Source organism: Globicephala melas, chromosome 1, assembly GCF_963455315.2.
Source record: "Globicephala melas chromosome 1, mGloMel1.2, whole genome shotgun sequence".
NCBI lineage: Eukaryota > Metazoa > Chordata > Mammalia > Artiodactyla > Delphinidae > Globicephala > Globicephala melas.
The window spans coordinates 128,081,412-128,100,704 of NC_083314.1; the positions used below are offsets into that span (position 1 = coordinate 128,081,412).

Below are 19,293 nucleotides of genomic sequence, written 5' to 3' on the forward strand. Positions count from 1 at the left end.
CCTCCACTTCAAGATGAGTTTCTATACAGTTCTCTTCGTTCTGAACATTATGTCAGGTATTGGGTTTCAATTAAGTCAGTATTTCCTAAGAGTTGGATATTGATGTATAAAGTCCATCATCACTTCTTTTGGTTATAGAAAAACCATGAATTCCATAATCAGAGATGCTAAGGCCAGACAAAATAATGGAGTATCGTCAAGTTATAAGAAAAAGGACAATTTTTGGTTTTTCCATGACCTTGTTGAATAGACTGGTATGTAAGAAATGGACCTGAACTAGGTGAATAGCCATATCTAGACAAAAGTCATTTGGATAGTAACTATAATTAAAGTATGTTATACACATGGACAAGAAAGTTTCTGCCCCAAAACTAGTGCCAAGGCAATAGTGATTTAGAAAATCAGCTACTTTCTATGTGACATTTATTCTCATAGAATTTTCTAATGATATTGAACAATTAGTAACCTTAGAAGGGTAGAAATCATTTTCATCTATAGTTATACAGAATGAGCTACCATCATATATAAGACAGTATTGAGATAGAAGATGAGCATGGCAGGATGTCTTTGTTTAAGGAAGTTATGAGTTTAATTTCAAAGTAAGCCAAATAATGTATACAAATAATGTAAAATAAAGTATAATGTATACAAATAATGTAAAGGAAAGATACAAATAGAAAACTGAGAGTTCAGAGAAGGAAAATATTATATATAATAATCTGGGAAAGCTTTGGAAAAAGGTCAGGATTCAGAGAGACACTGAAGAATCAAAAGCACTTAATTAGGCATAAACAGGATGAAGAGAACATTACTGATGAAAGAAAAGGCATGGGCAGGTAAAAGGCTGAGAGAGTGCAACACAAGTTAGAAAAAAAGTGGTCCAGTCCAATAAGGGCTTGGAGAAACTACATGACAGTAAGGAAAGAAATGCCAAGGCATAGAAAGAGGTTTTGAATACATTCCAAGTTGGAATTTTTACTTAATTCAGGAGACACTTGAGGGCATTGAATGAAGGAACTATGGAAGTGGTTCCACCAGTTAATAATGAGTAGGAATATTTGAAATGAGGCAAATAGAAAAAAGATGAAAAGCAGGTGAATTATGTAGCCTATATATTGTAACAGTTCTAGAATAGGGTGGTGAGATACTTAACAGGCAGAATGACAGAAAAAAAAGGAGGGTGGTGGTAAATTTACCTCTTCCAGAGACTGAACTTGCTAGAGCAGTTGCTACTAGACTAGTTAGGAAGTCTGGTATGGACATAACTTTACAAATGAAAATGGTAGAACCTGACAAGGCAATCTGCAAGCTAACACTTCGAGAGTAGAAAAATAAACATATTTTAGTAAAGAGATTGAGTATGATTACTAAAGAGCTATGATATTTCAGCCAGGAAATTTTCTAGTGAGAGAAAATCTTCGATATGCATCTGAGACTAGAACATAATCTAAATTCAGTTCTAGAGATTTCCCTAAAACCCTAAGATTCCAAACTCTCTACTCTGAGTTAGACTAGAGAATCTATGAAAACTAATAAAATCTGTAGAAAATCAGATGGCCAGGCTTTGATTTAGGACAGTCATTTTTTTTTATATAACAGAGTATTAAAAAAAAAAAAAAAGGAAGGGATAGGGAAAATGGAGTTGGATAAATCTAGATTTGAATTCCAGTTCCAGAAGATGTTGTACAAGTTACCTCACCATCTTGCACCTAGGTTTTCTCTTCTGTAAAGTGGGGATAACAATGCTACCTCATGGGATTTTTAATGAGTATTACTTCAAATTTAAAAGTAAAGTAGCTTGCCCAGACCAATTCATAGTGAGGGCTCAATAAACGGTAATTACAAAAAAAAAAAAAAAAAAAAGAGACACATATTTACAAAACAAGAAGCAAATATCAAGTAGAAATGAACATGAAAAGATGAGAACAATCCTTGGAAGAAATACTGTCAAGGACTTTCCATTTTATTTCCATTAAAATAGCTATAATTTCAAAACAAAAGCAAAAAATTAGTGAGAAGAGTAGCATTATTTACATTATTGAAAATTTCTTTAATGTTGGTTTAATGTAAGTAACTGGATTTTTGTATCTGCTTCTGCATAGGAAGAAAATTTAGCCTCACATAGATAATTAGTTGGAAAAGGGAGAAGTATTTTAAAATGATTTTGGATACTCTTCTTTGATGCTACATGAAAGCTCCTTGTTTCTTAAAGCCTCATTGCAATATGGAATCTGAAATCATATCAACAAACCTTTAATCTTATATTACATTAAAATCCATGGCTCTTTCATTTTGAATGGATAGTTTACCAATATATGATTTTGTAATATAAAGCATTGATCATTTGGACAACACTAGAGCACTAAGTTATCTTCCAAATGCTGACACATGTCATTATACAATATCATAGTACTGCCAACCTCATCAGAAAAGCCTCTGAACACTGGGAAGCCTTCAAGGTCATAGTGGCACAAACAAGTTTTTCAAAATTCTAATTTTCACTTGAAACCTTGAATTTTACCATTTGCCACTACAATTTTTGTCCTTGAAATAATTGGCTCACTTTGTTAACTCTTAAGGAAATTTCTGCCAAACATCCAAGTTTGAATTGTCTGTTCTTTCAAGCAGGAATAGTATACTAAGGAAAAAAAAGAAAAGACAAGTTCAGTTTGAAACTCAAACAATAGAACGAGGGCTTTTCCATGAGACAACCATTGGACTTTGGTATGCAGCAGAAATACCCTATGCGTAATTCCCATTACTTCATGCAGAATAGAAAAAGATTTTCACTCAAAAGTTAGGATTTATTAAAATAATTAATCTTCCTTCATCAAGGATATTGTTAAAATAAACTGATGATATTTTGATTACAAGTGAGTGGCAGTGAAGAAGATAGTACTATTTCAGTTTGATTCATGTGAAGGCACAAGCAGCTTTACTCACCATTGCTTTTTTACCATCAGTGCAAATGTCAACACACTGAAAAAGACACATAATTTTCATTACTTACTAAGAAAAAGTTTGACCTTACTGGCCTCCCTGACCCAAAGGTCCACGGACCACACTTTGAGAACTGCTGAACTAGAAGTAGTCACAGATGAATTGGACAGGGGTCTTTGAAGCACTACAGCAGAGCCTGCACACATGCCAACCCCTCCACCAAACAGAGAGCTATATTGGACTGTGACATGAGTAAGAAATGAACTTGCATTGCTCAAGCCACTCGAGGTGGAGGTTGTTTATTGCAGCAAAAAGCATCTCTAATTTAGAAAGTTATACCCTGAAATTCGGTGTTACCATGACAAAAACTAAAATATGGGCATTAAGCTAATGCTAGATGTTTGGGCTATAGATGGCAAGGAGACAGAAGTTATAAGGCTGGAAAACCCTATTCTGCTTTTTCAAATATTTGGTGAAAATATCACTAGTGAAAGCTCGGAAGCAGGCACCTGGTCACGGAGCCTGTAGCTCTAGAGGAAAGAATGAACACGATCATGTGTATCAGATGCTACTGCTGTTTTTCAGTAGAATATTATAAGAAAGAGATGAACTTAAACGAGAATTGGCAGATTTGTTAGCAGAAATGACAGGGAAGAGAGAGCCCATAAACTCGAGGCCTTCAAGGAATGCTAGAGGCAACAACTTCTAGGTGCCAAACCATAGGAAATAAGACCCCCAAAATTTGCCTCTGAGAGTCAAAGTTCTACTAAGTTTTAGCCATCATAGCAAAGGTCAGATTCAGGATATAGCCTCTCCAGCCATGTCTGAAGGCCTAAGGTAGCTACCATTAAGTAGAGTCAGACTGGCATACACAGGAAAGAACTTAGGGTATAGTTACTGACACAGAGTTGACTTGAATCACATAGATCAAAAACCTACTACGCCCTTCTCTTTCCCAGCTTTATGTACATATATATATATATATATATATATATATATATATCAATAGAACCTTGTTCGTATTAAAAAAAAAAAAAAGGCTACTACGTTTTTAAGAAAATTTTATGGCCAAAGAAATCAGGATCCTGAACTTACTTGATATTTAAAATGACTCTCTGGCCCCAATACTTGCATGTGCCAGAAGTAAGTTGTGAATATTGGGCATCCACCAAGATAGACATACCCACCAATTCTCACATCAGATCTGGTTATGAAGGCTAATAGAAAAGAAGAAACTTCCCAGACAGAGCCTGGAGCCAGGGAACTTTAAAAAAATGGATGAATATGTTCTTCTTATTAGAATTGGAGTCTAATTAAGAAACATCCCTCCCATCACCCTCACGGCAGGCATCTTCACATCCTGCCTAGTTATGTTTCATAATTGTTATGGCCCAGTGTCTTCCATTCTTCCTCTATCTAAAAACATGTTTCTATTATTTTTTTTTATTATGCTCCATCATTGCTCATTATTGTTATGCATGAGGTTGTGGATTACTTTTTCTTTTAGTTCTTAGGCTGTTGGCCCACACAGAACCACATTTAGGTCTCATGAAGAAGACTGCCTATCACCCAAGTAGTGTCCCTACACTTTGACGTGGATCCAGGGACTAAATGGGATTTTGGGTTGCCTTTCTGGAGGGGAAATGAATCTGTCCTATACATGGGAAAAAGAGTAAAACAAGTATGTGATGTTCTGAAGAGTGGATTGTAAAAGTGCGAGTACTCACCAGTTTCCATGTTCTCCCCTTCTTCCTGAGCAAAGTAAGAGTACATTTTCCACACCTCTTTGGGTGGCCTTCTGACTTATTTTTGGACAATGGAATGTGAGTGGAAGTGATGCATGCCAATTTATGAGTACATTTATACCTCATTCTCTTCCCTCATCTTCTGGTTGATGATGAAAATTCCAAAGATTTAAAGGAACTAAATGCAAAAAAATAAAAGAAGTCCAGATCTCTGGACAGTTGTTTATATAAAGTGTACTCTGTTGACCTGCACTGGACTTTGAAAAAAAAAAATGTGAAGTAAGCCTTTTATTACAATTGTTTACTGAGATTTAGTTTTTTGTTTGTTTGTTTGTTTTATACCAATCAGCTACCTTGACCTGAAGGGTTGAGATGCTGAGTCCTGCAGACAAAATCATTTCCTCCACTTGCAGACCCAAGTCCCACAAGCAATCTGAGTATTTCTGAGTTTTGACTCTAAATATATAACATACTCTTCAGCTCACAAAGATTTTTGCACAACACTCTATCCTTGCTGCTAATGTGTTCTTATAAATAACACTCCCAAGATAATTCTGACCTTTGTTTTTAAACTGGAGATTTTATAACTATTGACTGGGAACCTACTATGTGTCAGACATTGTAGTAGATGCTGGTGATACAGTGATAAGCAAATCAGATGTGATCCCTCACCGCATATTAATAATGTGCTTGCTTCTGTTGACTCATTTGCATTTGACTTATATCCTCTTGATTTATGTTAGATGCCATCCTAGTCCTGCCTAGAGATGAATTCTAATCTCTAGCTGCTGCCACCCATATTCCAAGGTAATTGGGACATCCATTCAACGATCACAGCTGTGAGTAAAATGTATGAAAAAGAGAAAGGCAATAATGAAACTGGCCACCAGACAATTGCTGGTTTTGTTACTGCTTAGAAATTTAATGTCTTTTTCATGTAACTTGGGACAAATAGATGTAGCATTAAAAGTGCAAATGCAGTATGGAAATTAAATTCTCCTCAAGGAACAATGAATGACCTTGGCTTCCAACATTTAGAGTTAGGCACAAGTTTTGACAGCATTTTTTCAAGAACACATGTTCCTCTCATTTTCCTGCAGTATTGTCTAAACATGGAAGTTTCCTTGGGTTGGAGAAGTACTTCATTATGGAACAATTAGTCAATTAACTTCATTGTTCCTACTCTGGTCTATCCTTTGCCATTATGAATGTATCCCTTCCACTTTGAAATACAGGGTGTTTAATTTCTCTGGAAACCTGGTAAAGCTAACATTTTTGACAACATATCTTTAAGGTAGAATCCAAGCTAACCTTGGTCATTCATTAGCAAGGGCCTTAAGTAAAATTTATTTTTCAATTAGTCTTTCTAGGCTTCAGATTATTATTTTCCCTCATCATAAAGTCCATGAATATATCAAATCATTAAAGCTTTGGAAAAGAGTTTCCCATTAAGTTTTCCACATTATAATAATGATAAATTTAAATAAAATATTGCTGAATTAATTGAGGAAGCAAACGCACATGACTTGAAGGCTTCATTTTTATTTTACTAAACATCTGATTATGAGAGTTCTGTGCATATATGGTACAGTACTACTAAATATTTTTATTATAACAGAATTATTGACCTATTAATATTTTAGAATGTAAGTACAAAAAAGTTAGGCATACATTTCTATAGTAACCAAAAGAATCTGGATTTTACTAATAAAAATTCACTTTCTAAACACATGAAAGAATGCTCAACATCATTAATCATTAGAGAAATGCAAATCAAAACTACAATGAGATATCATCTCACACCAGTCAGAATGGCCATCATCAAAAAATCTAGAAACAGTAAATGTTGGAGAGGGTGTGGAGAAAAAGGACCACTCTTGCACTGCCAGTGGGAATGTGAATTGGTTCAGCCACTATGGAGAACAGTATGGAGGTTCCTTAAAAAACTACAAATAGAACTACCATATGACCCAGCAATCCCACTACTGGGAATATACCCTGAGAAAACCAAAATTCAAAAAGAGTCATGCACCAAAATGTTCATTGCAGCTCTATTTTCAATAGCCCGGAGATAGAAACAACCTAAGTGCCCATCATCGGATGAATGGATAAAGAAGATGTGGCACATATATACAATGGAATATTACTCAGCCAGAAAAAGAAACGAAACTGAGCTATTTGTAATGAGGTGGATAGACCTAGAGTCTGTCATACAGAGTGAAGTAAGTCAGAAAGAAAAAGAAAAATACCATATACTAACACATATATATGGAATTTAAGAAGAAAAAAAAATGTCATGAAGAACCTAGGGGTAAGACAGGAATAAAGACACAGACCTACTACAGAATGGACTTGAGGATATGGGGAGGGGGAAGGGTGAGCTGTGACAGAGCGAGAGAGAGTCACGGACATATACACACTAACAAACGTAAGGTAGATAGCTAGTGGGAAGCAGCCGCATGGCACAGGGATATCGGCTCGGTGCTATGTGACCGCCTGGAGGGGTGGGATAGGGAGGGTGGGAGGGAGGGAGACGCAAGAGGGAGGACATATGGGAACATACGTTTATGTATGACTGATTCACTTTGTTATAAAGCAGAAACTAACACACCATTGTAAAGCAATTATACCCCAATAAAGATGTTAAAAAAAAAATTTAATGAGGAGTAAGACTGAGCAGTCCTCTATGAGTTGAAAGTGACCACTTTGATATTCTTATGTTCACATACAATGGGTGCTTTTAAAGTGCTTTCAAGCACTTAGTTCCTTGAAGAAATAGAAAAATTCTTCCTCGTTAAAAAAAAAAAAAATTCACTTTCTAGATATCTAAAATAGACATTAAATTTTATTTGCTGCACCATGATTACAAGCCTAAAGGTTTTAGAAAATATACTCACTGTTTCTTGTCAGCTTCTTGTAAGAGGCTGATAGTAAGAATCATACTTTTTTCTATACCTTGCAGTGCTAGCACAGCACTGCTTTCAAAAATGCACTTGAGAAATATTTACTGAATTCCTTTGACAATCACATTTAAATTTTGCTTTATCTTTTAAATTACAGTAAATTAATAATTTCATTAAACTTGGTAATACGTACTTGGTGATTAAGTACCATCCTCTAGCCCACCCCCCTCCCCAAGGGAGCTAAAAATTCTTGTCTTCTCTGTGTTGAGGGTGTTGGAGGAGGGTTGGGGGGCTAATGTTAGGAAGTGACTGCTTCCTGCTCATTGGGGATTTTCTCAATTCAGTGTGTGCTTATAACATTATAATTTTTTAAAATTATTTACAATTATACTAATTTTGCAAAAATAATGTTTTTCATTAACCTCATAGTAATGTGAACCTGCATTTCATACAATGGATTTTTTTGCATCCCCCCAAATTTCTTACTTCATTAACATATGTATATACATATATATACAATATATATACAATTGCATGTATATCTATAGTCTCTTATCTTGTCTCAGCTTAACCACTTACAGAGGCTTATTTTTCCTCACGTTATTAGAATTCTGAAAGTAGGAAGCTGTTGGCACTGATTTAATAGCTCAACAAAGTCATCTCCTTGTTCTTTTTATTATTTTGGCCTTTTCCTCAAGATAGCTACTGCAGATTTCTTTCAACTTGATAAGCCTCTGTTTCCTTTACTAGAAAAGCAAAACCGTTTCAAGAACACCCCAGTAGTCTTCCGCTAAAATTTCACTGACTGGAACTATTGTTACAAGGCCAAGCCTAGCTGCAAGGGAGGCTGGGGAAATGAGGAATTATTCTTTTAGCTCCTATAGATGTAAGTGGCAAGGGAGAAGGAAACTGAGTTTTTGGCACAAAAGCATTTATAAGTTCTTTATAAAAGGGATTAAATAGTTGATAAAATCTAACAAGTTATTTTAAAGTAGGAAGAGTAATTACATGGATCTACAGTCCAGCATATTTATATTTAATCTGAATATCTTATACTAAATATTTGGCTAAAAGTAAAGAAAAGAAGAAGAAAACTACCCCAGGCTCTTGTAAAGACAGAAATACAGTAGACCTAAACTAGTTTTTATCCTATGCAGTGGGATACATTGTGGAGATATCTATATGTTACACTGAGAAAGATTTGATATAACCTGTGTCTTGCCTCCAAATTTGTGGTAAATTGTTTCTAGTCATTCAAGTAATTATAGTTGCCTGGTGTTATTACAAATTCCACACATTGCCACAGTAAGTAGATTAGTTGCATTTTACAAATGAGATAGATCACACAAGTTGTTAAATTCTGTATCCCTCAGGTCACACAGAAGTTAATAGGAGGGCCAAGGTAAGTAATCAGTGCCAGGAAAGGGAACATGAATGAGACAATGAAAGTTGCCTAAGGGTGATTTAAATTGCTCCTGTTCCTTCTTACACAAAAGAACAGCCCAAATTGGTGTTTGGTCAGTGATATCAACATGCCATAGAGGCCAGGACAAATAAAGCTTTATCTGCCTACAGCACTGATAGGTAAAAATGAACACATCCCTAGCTGATTTGCATTCAGTTTTAGTGGCATAGAAAAGTGTGATACACAGTTGTCACATACTCCAGGGTTGTATTCCAATTGTATTTAATATTGCTTGAAATATGTTGACAATGGGATTGGGTATGGAAATTGTTATAATGAACAGTTTATTATTATGCTCCTGAGTGTTTGTCTTAACAATAAAGTTCTCTGAGAAGAGAACCTGTGTCTGTCAGATTCATTTTACACTGGTGTCCCTCCCATGTGCCACTGCAAGCACAAACGTGATTAGCAAATGCTCTTGATAATGTAAATAAACCAATAAATTTTTCCAGTGGAGAGTTTGTGTATGTATAGGATGTATACATGAATATATCTTAATATGAAAAAAAAAGTGAACTGGTTTGTCAAGAACAGAGCTATTAGATGTAAAATTAGATGAATGGTTTCCAATTGCTGAAATTTTATGAATGATAATATTGTGTTCTCACAATTATATGCTAGATAAATATTCTTATATTTTTCTCATTAGTCCTTACTCTTTTTCAGGCTATTAATGAAAATCCATAATTGTTTTTCATTATCCATTCCTCTTGGATATATGTTTTTTTCTGCCATTTATCCTGTGAGTGTAATTAATGACACATCTTTCCAGAATAATTCTTCTTCTCCAGCTTCCTCATGTAAGTGGGGTTTCAGGAAGTTCTCACCTCATAAGTTATCAAAATGCTTACATTTGCCAAATCTAGAAACATGTTGCTTTGCTCAACATTTGTAAATGTACGTTCACTTAAGCAGCAAATATTTCAAATCAAATGGTCTTACTGTACACTAGTCAGTGTGCTAGGGGCTGAGAATACAACAGTGAACAAGACATACCCCCTGATCTCACTCATTGTACATACAAGCAAAAAATGCAGCAAAGATAATACATTGTGGTCCACATCAACAAGGATGCACTGAGTGTTCACACACTGAGGTCACTGAGACACACCTCATGAGGACTGGAAGATGATGCCTGGTGTGAAAACCGAAGGCTGAGTGAAAGTTCATCGTGTGAAGATGGTGTGGGAAGGTAAGATTGTTTCAGGAAGAAGAACTAGCATATGGAAAGGCCAAGAAGTGAGAAAAATAGGCCAAATTAGAGAACCTGAAGTTGTTTAATGTACCTAGAGCTTACAGTGCAAAGAGTGAAAAGATGAGTCTTGCTTTAGTACTTACTTGTTATGTGATCTTGGGCAAGTTACTTGAGTTGGATAAGTTATTTAAACCCCTGGATCTCAGTATCCTCATTTGCATAGGAGAGATAGTGATATCTTTAACGTAGAGTTGTAAAAATGACAATATGTGTACATATATTTAATTTACAAAATTAAGTTAAAAACATTAGAGATGTTTTAGGTAAATTACATTACCTAGTATAAAATACACAGACTAATTTAAGGAAATAGTCCCTCACACCAATGCTCTAAAATCCCTGATGTGTTCCTTCACCACTATGGGTATTCCCTCAAGTCAAAATAAAGCTTCTATGTCAGTGACAAGAGTTTCAGAATAAACCTATTCTTGTCATTAAGAATATTTCATAACAATTTATTTTGAAGTCAGGCTGTGGCTACTTTCTATTAATTAAACGCTGTGTATCAAATCTTATAGCAGAATGCCCAATAACCTAATTCTTAAACTTCTCACAGATTTAATTTACATGTATTTAAATGTATTAGAATATTTTACATGTATTTAAATGTATTAGAATATTAACTCCAACAAAACAGTAAAGAAAATTACATAAAATAACACTGTTATTGATTGGAAAAAAGCATGAGTGGTGATTATTTTTTAATCTTAGATCAAGTTTTGATCTTGAAGTGACTTGATCTTAAATCAAGTCACTTCAACTTTTAAATTCTTAAAAATCTATAGTATATTATTTTATTGCAGAAAAGACTGGTTTGGCGTATTATTTTAATTTCAGATTGCTAAAATAAATGTATTTACTTTTAATGCAATATAGGGCAATAACATTAGACCAAAACAGGAATTATTCAAAGACATCATTAAAACATAGATGACACAGAAAAGAATCAAAAGTCAATCCTCATTATATGAAGATTCTGAATTTATGAAGTTGCCTTTTCAAAACAATTTTATTTGTAAACTGCAATCCAATACTTCCAGCACTTTTGTGGTCATGTGTGGCCATGTGCATGCATAGAGTGGCAAAGACTTTAGTTGTTCTATGTGCACATTTTCAGATGAGGCTGAACAAGGTTTGCCTACTTTGCCTACTTATTTCATCTTTCATACCTCAAAGTCTTCAGTGCCTCGTTTTTGCATTCTTATACTTTTTGTTGGTGGTTTTGCTCTTAAAGTGTTCCCCAAGCATGGTAATGAAGTGCTATGTAGTGTTCCTAAGCACAAGAAGGCTGTCAAGCACCTTATGGAAGAAATACATTGATAAGCTTTGTTCAGGCATGAGTTATAGTGCTATTTGGCCATGAGTTCGTTGTTAATGAATCAACAATATATATTAAAGAAGGTGCCTTCAAACAGAACACACATAAAACAAGGTTATGTATTCTTTGGTTAATAAAAGCCTTGTGACCAGAGGCCTGCAGGAACCTAACCCTGTATCTCTTCTAGGAACAATGATTTGCTAATTCAGTATTAGCAGAACTTTATAAGAACATAATTACCATGAATAACCAAAGTCAATCTCTTGACATACTTTACCTCATAACATTTTTTAAATGCTACAAATCTAAAATAAGGTCAATACAGTGAAGGGTAAATAGCAACCTAGGAAAAATATTTGCAGCACTTAGGACAGCAAAGGGTTAGTATCAATAATATATGAGAAAACAAACAGAAAAAGATGTGAAAATAGAATATATTAAGAGCCAATTGACTTTAATTCTACTTTGGTTAAAATTGTAGTTAAAATCATTGGTCACAAATTTGAAAAGTATTAATGAAAAATGTGAAGTAAAAAAAGCTCTTGACGTAGTGTTTTGTAAATAAAAGTACTAAGTTATTCATTACCTTTTCTCGGAAGAAAATTTAGCCAATATTTATGTACAGTTGCCATAATACTTTAATTAAATTTGTACCTAGTCTGTATCTTTTCATCATAAAGTTGAATTTCTTGACTTAAAGTGTATTTAATAAGAGTAATGATCTTTCTTATAAATAGTCAGATTTAATTAAAAATTCAAGAAGTGTTTTTGTGTAACTGTGATCTTGAAGGTGTCTGTTATAAAAAACTGCATTTGGTAAAATATTCTGTGTAGAAAACTGTGTTTTTCCTTAAATTTCTGAATTATTTTTTCTTGGAGATTAAATATACTCACCAGTCTTGTAAGAGTTTAACCACCATGTGTAAATGAATTTCCTTGTTAGATTAGGAAGTTTTTTTAAAGGACTGTCTCTTAAAAATGTGCCATGTAAAAAATCAAACATATCCCTAATCTAATTACATTAAAATACAAAAAAAAAAAAAAGAACCCCAAAGACCTTGTACATTCTTCCACAGGGGCAAATAGTGGAAACAAAAGACAAAGAGGCAATTTGCTAAGGCACTTCAAACGGCCAATAAGCATGTTGAAAAAATCAAAATCACTAGTAATCATGGAAATGGAAAACAAAAATGAGTTATCAATTCAGGATATCAGACTGGAAAAGATTTAGAAAGAAGGAGGGGAAGAGAAGTAAAGAAAGAAGGAAGATAGACTAAAGGATATGTGCCTGAACCCAGCGACAATCTTGTCATCATTGAAAATGGGGCAACGTGAAATTGTATGCTTCATGATATGGTATATAACACCACCCATAAAGAATTTTTGTAAAAAAAAAGAAAGAACTTGAATCCCATCAAGCCTTTAGATATAACCACCAGTTTATATGAAGAACAAAAAAAGAAAAAAAAAAAAAAAAAAGAGGGAAAAAAGAACAGGTTAAACAACACCACAACTGATTAGTCAAATCTAGATCATGGAAAATTGTTGAGGAAAAATGACCCTATTTCTTCAACATATAAATTGAAAAAAAAAGAAAAACAGGAAATCATTACAGAGTTCAATTCTTATCTATTAGAGATATGCACTGAAGCACTTATGGGTAAAATGATATATGGATTTTCTTTACAATATTATAGTAAACAAAATAAATATCAGCATAGATGAAACAGAAGCAGTAAAATAATGATCATTGTTGAAGATGGCTGATGGGATATATTGGGGTTCATTTTAACGTTCTTTCTACTTTTTTGTGTATTTGAAAAAAACATGGGAAATAATTCTGGAAGGTCGTTTGTAAAATGCCAGTGGTACAAGTCCTCATTGTTATATATATTATTCTATATAAACAGTAGTCAAGAATGTTCAGTGTTTATTGTAGCATTGTATAAGAAAAAACTATGAAACAACCTGAATATCCAAAAATGGAGTATTAGTTAAATAAAATACACATATATCACTCATTAGAAATCATAACTTACAAGAACAATTATTCACTTTGGCTAAAAACAGGGCTTTCAAGTTAAGTAGACAGGTTCAAATCACATCTATGTCACCTACCAGCTGGGCACCATTGTATGTTACCTAACCCATGTAAACCTCAACTTCTTCATCCATAAAATGGTAAGTGTAACAGTACTTATATTAATGAGGTGTTTTCAGGGTTAAGTGTTATTAATTTCTGGGTAGTGGGATCATTGTTGATTTTTCCTTCCTTACAGTTTTAGGTTTTTCTACTATCTCTGTCTATCTCTCTCTCTCTCTCTCTCTGTGTATAAATGTCTCTCTCTCTCTGTATGTATAAATGTAAAAAATTAACTCACAATTTTTATAGACTCATAAATTTATCTAACGCTTTGATTTCATATGGTAAAATTTTTTTCTTCAGCTAAGAATAGAACAATGTAAATATTAACATATTGAATCATCCTCTACTATTGTTCTGTCTAATTAATCATCTTTATGAATATGTAGAAGTGGGTTAGACTTGAATATTCAGAGGTTAAAACATCATGTTATCAGGATGAATGCACGGAATAAAAGTAACATTCTAAGCATTGTAAGAAAACAAGGCTGGCCCAAGTTCAAATTGTGAAGCCCACAGTCTCCCTCCATTCTCCTTTCTCTGATTTTACAGACTAGTTCTTTCCCTTCCCAACTAAAAAGCTTAATGTTTTCATGCTGCCTCTGCTAATTGTCAAAAATCCTATTATTTTGAAATATTTCCTATGGAGAAATACCAATTTTATAAATATCGTGTTGTATTAGACTACATGAACACGTTTTCTGCTACGTATCATTAAGTTAAAGATATATATGGCAACTTAGGGGAAATTCCAGTTCCTATTTTAAAGGTATTTGGGTAAGATATTTGGTAGAATATAAGATCTCTGAGGGCAGGGTTCTCACAGGTCTTGTTTGCTTCTGTATCTCTACCACCCAACAAAATGTCCAGTATGTTGAAACACTTAACAAATATTTACTAAATTTGTTGAAGAAACTGAAAAGAAATTAAGTTAGGGACTGAATGTGGCCAGGTGACTGTTCTGTCATATTTTTAAAGTTATTTTAAGGGGTTGTGAAAGCTGCCTGGCAGAGCAAGACTCTACCTGAGTGCCTGGCAGAGCCATCGCATTACATGACCACCTCCAGACAGCCAATGGGTGAGTGCAGCAGAGAGTTTCAACTGTGGTCTCAGAAGTCTCAGGCGGCAGGAGATGATGCCACAGTCTTTGGGGTTGAGGGTCATGCCAACAGCTTTGCAGAGCCTTGGAATGTGAGGAGGAGGGCTCTGGCAGAGGCAGGGGCCAAAGCCGAAGATGGCCAAAGAAATGTGCCTTGAAGAGTCCTTTCAAGTTAGTCTTGAAGGCACAAAGAAACAGAAGAGAAAAGGAATAAAAACTTGGTAGAAATTGGCAAAAGCCAAGTCATTTGTAGTTGGGCCATGCCAAATGATCACCAGCATTTCTACACTGTTGAAAAATTACCTGGACTATAATAAAATATTAGTGTTAGACTTGGGCAATGAAAAATCCAAAATGAGAAAGCCCAAGATATCATCCTAAGGTCAGAAAAGAATGTTACTACCTTGAATGTCAGCTATTTCCTTTGAAAGAAAAATATACTTCAGAACAAAGAGAAGAACCTGCTCAAAACCAGTAGGTATGTCCCTTTAGCATGAACTCCAACAGTAATGATGACTCCATTATTAACATAAATTATGTTAAAATGAATTATTAACACAAAAGAAGATATTTTTGAGCCTAAATTTGAACAAACTACACCTAACCTTAGAGATTCACATGAAAGAAAAAGATAAAAGAAAAGCTAACGTAAAAACAAAATCAAATTGTGTATTAAGGTATAGAGGGAGAAAAAAAAATGAAAATTAAACAGCAACCAAAAAAATCTGTCCCTAAAAATATTTGGATGGCTCTGTCAGTTTCAGTAACGCTTACAATCTTATTTTGGTATTATGTTACTCCTTTCTGACAAAATAAAAAGAAATGATTCTAAAAGAGAAGAAAGTAACGAGTCTGAAATGGGCACTAGTGAATCATGTCTAGGAGATGACAATGATGACTTTTATTTGCCTTCCGAAACACTTGGCTAGTGCACTCAAAATCTTGTCAACCAATGAGACAGGAGCCCCATCACCAGGTCTCCATTAAAAGCACTAAAACATACTGAGGATCCCAAACCAACACAAACTCTTATCAATGCACCACCTGAAAGTCTTCAGTCAACTCATCTTATTCTGAAGGATATCACCAATGTCAATTTGTCTCCTGTTGTGAAAAAGCAGAAAATCAAATCCTTTTCCAAAAAAGAATAAAGAATAAAGAAAGCCCAGCCTTGACCTTGCCTAAGTGTAGGTGTGCAGTCAGAGTGAACTATCATGCTCTGATTCATTTTGAAACTAAAAAGAGCCGACCTTTATAGATTTGTGTTTCTTGAAATCTCCCATTTCCAACAATACAAAAAAAACACAACTCAAAAAAATATCAATCAAATATAATGACGCTTTTGTTGGATGGATGTTGTTGAAATTGTCCCACACCCCTCTCCTTCCTTTGCTCAAAGAGAGAATCTGTAAGATAGTATATACCCGGGTCAAACTGCCATGGCTATTTCTTCAAAACTATTCTGAAAATATGACGTTTTACCTTAAGCCTTTAAAAAATTTAGGCTGATTTTTTTTCTTTTAAACATAAATAGCTATAATTGAATACTAAAATAGTGTAGATTTCTTACACTGTCTAAAACCTTAATTATAATCAAAATATATATTATACTTACTTTATTAGAAACCAATAGGATGTTTTAATTATGTTTTGGCAACTTCGTGGTTTTTTTTTTTTTTTTTTTTTTTTGCGGTACGCGGGCCTCTCACTGTTGTGGCCTCTCCCGTTGTGGAGCCCAGGCTCCGGACGCGCAGGCTCAGCGGCCATGGCTCACGGGCCCAGCCGCTCCGCGGCATGTGGGATCTTCCCGAACCGGGGCACGAACCCGTGTCCCCTGCATCGGCAGGCGGACTCTCAACCACTGCGCCACCAGGGAAGCCCAACTTCGTCTTTTTAAAGTCAGTGATATGATAGTGAGTGATTTTTGAAGATGGATGGAGGAGCTTTTGAAACTCCTTACTACAGTATTTGAGTAAAGTAACTCCTTGATATTCAGAGTAGGATACATCCTAAGTTGCTTGTGAACCCCTTATACCACTGTTGTATTTAATTTCTCAAACACAGTTGACCCTTGAACAACATGGGGGTTAATCAGCCTATAATTTATAGTCTACCCTCTTTATCCAGAGTTCCTCCACACCCACAGATTTAACCAAGCACGATCAGTGTAGTACTATAGTATTTACTACTGAAAAATATCAGCATAGAAGTGGACCAGTGCAGTTCAAACCCACCTTGTTCAAGGATCAACTGTAAAGTCTGTTTGAGATCACGACAAGAGAATTGATGGTTTCTTAAGATCAGGGACTAGATAAATGACTAGATCTGAATGTGCTCTAAAGTATACTATTTAAAGTAATGCCTCAGTAAAATCACAAGTGTTAAATGTGTGAATTCCAAGGGTATTTCGTACTTGCTTTATATAAAGTTTTCCATCAACCACATGAGAGGGAATTATTCAGTTCAGAAAGTTTGAGACATGTATAGACACATATGTATATGTATATATATCTTTCAGGTTTTAAAGCAACTGTAGTTTATCCCTTTAAAAATAAAATTCTTTATAAGATAAAATAGTAACTTTGAGTTTGATTTTCAATTTAGTATTTAGGGATTATTACTCTAGCCTTTTGGTTTAGCACTGGGATCATTCTCTACATCCTACATCTTGGCACACTTATTTTTCCAGCCATAATTCTCAATGAGGCCTATGTTCTAGCAAAGTCAATTTTCATTCTAAATAAATAAATAAGAAGAACTCATGCCCTCCTACTTGTTACGTGTGTTTTTCCATACCACATCTTTACCTTATCTCAGACTATTGAAATCCTTTTTATCTTTCAAGACCCACAACGAATATAACCTTTTCTAGGAACTGTCCTCCAGTACCTAGAGTCAGGGACCAATTGATGTCCCTATCTAAATGGAACTACAGTTATATGGCAACTAAACCACGTATTTCAATTGCAATTATCTGTATACACATTCCATCCCCCAATAGACCTAATGATTTCTAAGGAAGACATTTTGTCCTATTATTTCTGGCATCCTCTACAGCATATAGTCAAGCACCTTTCACAAAGCAAGTTGTCAATAGCTTTGTTGAATGCATTCTATATATTTAATAGAAGAGTCCAGTTCTGTCAGGACAATCATCTTCACTAAGGTGAAGATACCTGCCTAGCCAACCAATCACTCTGAGGTCCAATGGGATGTCATATGTCAAAACCAGATTGCTCTCACACATTTGCTGAATGACTGATTTTTAATATTTTTCTTACATATACATGATGTGTCTTTTTACCTCATTGGCATAACACCATGAGTAGTAAATAGTTTAATTTTCTTTTACAGAGTAGATACTATTTAATTTGTATTATTTTATCTCTCTAACCCTACCATGGCAGGAAGTTTCTCAGAGCCACCCTAATACATGTTACCTCACCTAATGCCAGCAAACCCAGGGGATTGTGATAAAAATGTTGGTAGATTCACATCTACTTATAAAATAATTACAACAAAGCCCATAAAACAATAAAAAGTGATGTTAAGACATCATAGTTCTTCACCAGAACCTAATCTATCATGCATATTATTCTCTTGGGGTCCTGCTCTCTGCTAGAGCTAATCCAGTAAACCAAATCATTAAATCAAGTTAAGGTATTAATGAGTTAATGTTTTTCTAGTTCCAAATAGCATCTTAATCTTACTGAAGGACTTCTGTAACCCATCTGCCTCTCACTAATAGCGAGGATTATTTGGGGATTTTACAACTTGTAAATTATTCTAAAGGGCCAATACAAAATATCCCATTATTTTTTATAGACACTTATTTAAAATGAAAAATGATTTTGTTATGAAGGGCAAAAAGTAAATTGTGGTATTTAGCTCTGTGGCCTAGGATCAAATCTGGAATGACTACTAAATAAAATAAAATTAGTAAACTGTATAATTTTTGAGAAGCTTGGAATTTTAGACTTTGAAAATAGCATATCTACCTATGTAAAACCCTAGAAACAACAACATGGAAGTCATAACTTGTCTTCTAAAAAAGTCTCAGATATACACTTTTTCCCCCTGGGTCCAAAGAAAAGGAAAAAACAAATTTTAAAATATTCAAGAACTTGATAAGGCAAAAAAAAAAAAAAACAATTTATAAAGCTGATGTAAATAAATTAAAAATTTTATACTGTTCATATGTTTGAAAAGTGATTCATTTATTTTCTAACCAAGATTTTGAAAGTTAAATCAAACTAATAAGGGCACAGGAAGAAAAAGGCACAAGCAGAACAACTACAGGGAGACTGGTTACTATTCTTCCTAACTTGTCATCCACATTCTGGTATCCCAAAGAATATACAATAAATTTAAATATAAACATAATCAGAAATTTGGAGATTATTAAAGACATACTGCATAAGAATA

At 34.4% G+C, this 19,293-nt stretch overlaps 1 protein-coding gene and 1 pseudogene across 7 annotated transcripts in view; one reads left to right on the top strand and one right to left on the bottom strand.

Moving 5' to 3' along the window:
- Nucleotides 1-16,126, top strand: part of LOC132593993 (shugoshin 1-like) — a 41,325-nt pseudogene extending 25,199 nt beyond the window's left edge.
- LRRC7 (leucine rich repeat containing 7) overlaps nucleotides 1-19,293 on the bottom strand; it is a 498,913-nt gene that overhangs the window by 440,972 nt on the left and 38,648 nt on the right. The gene's annotated exons all lie outside the window — the stretch shown is intronic.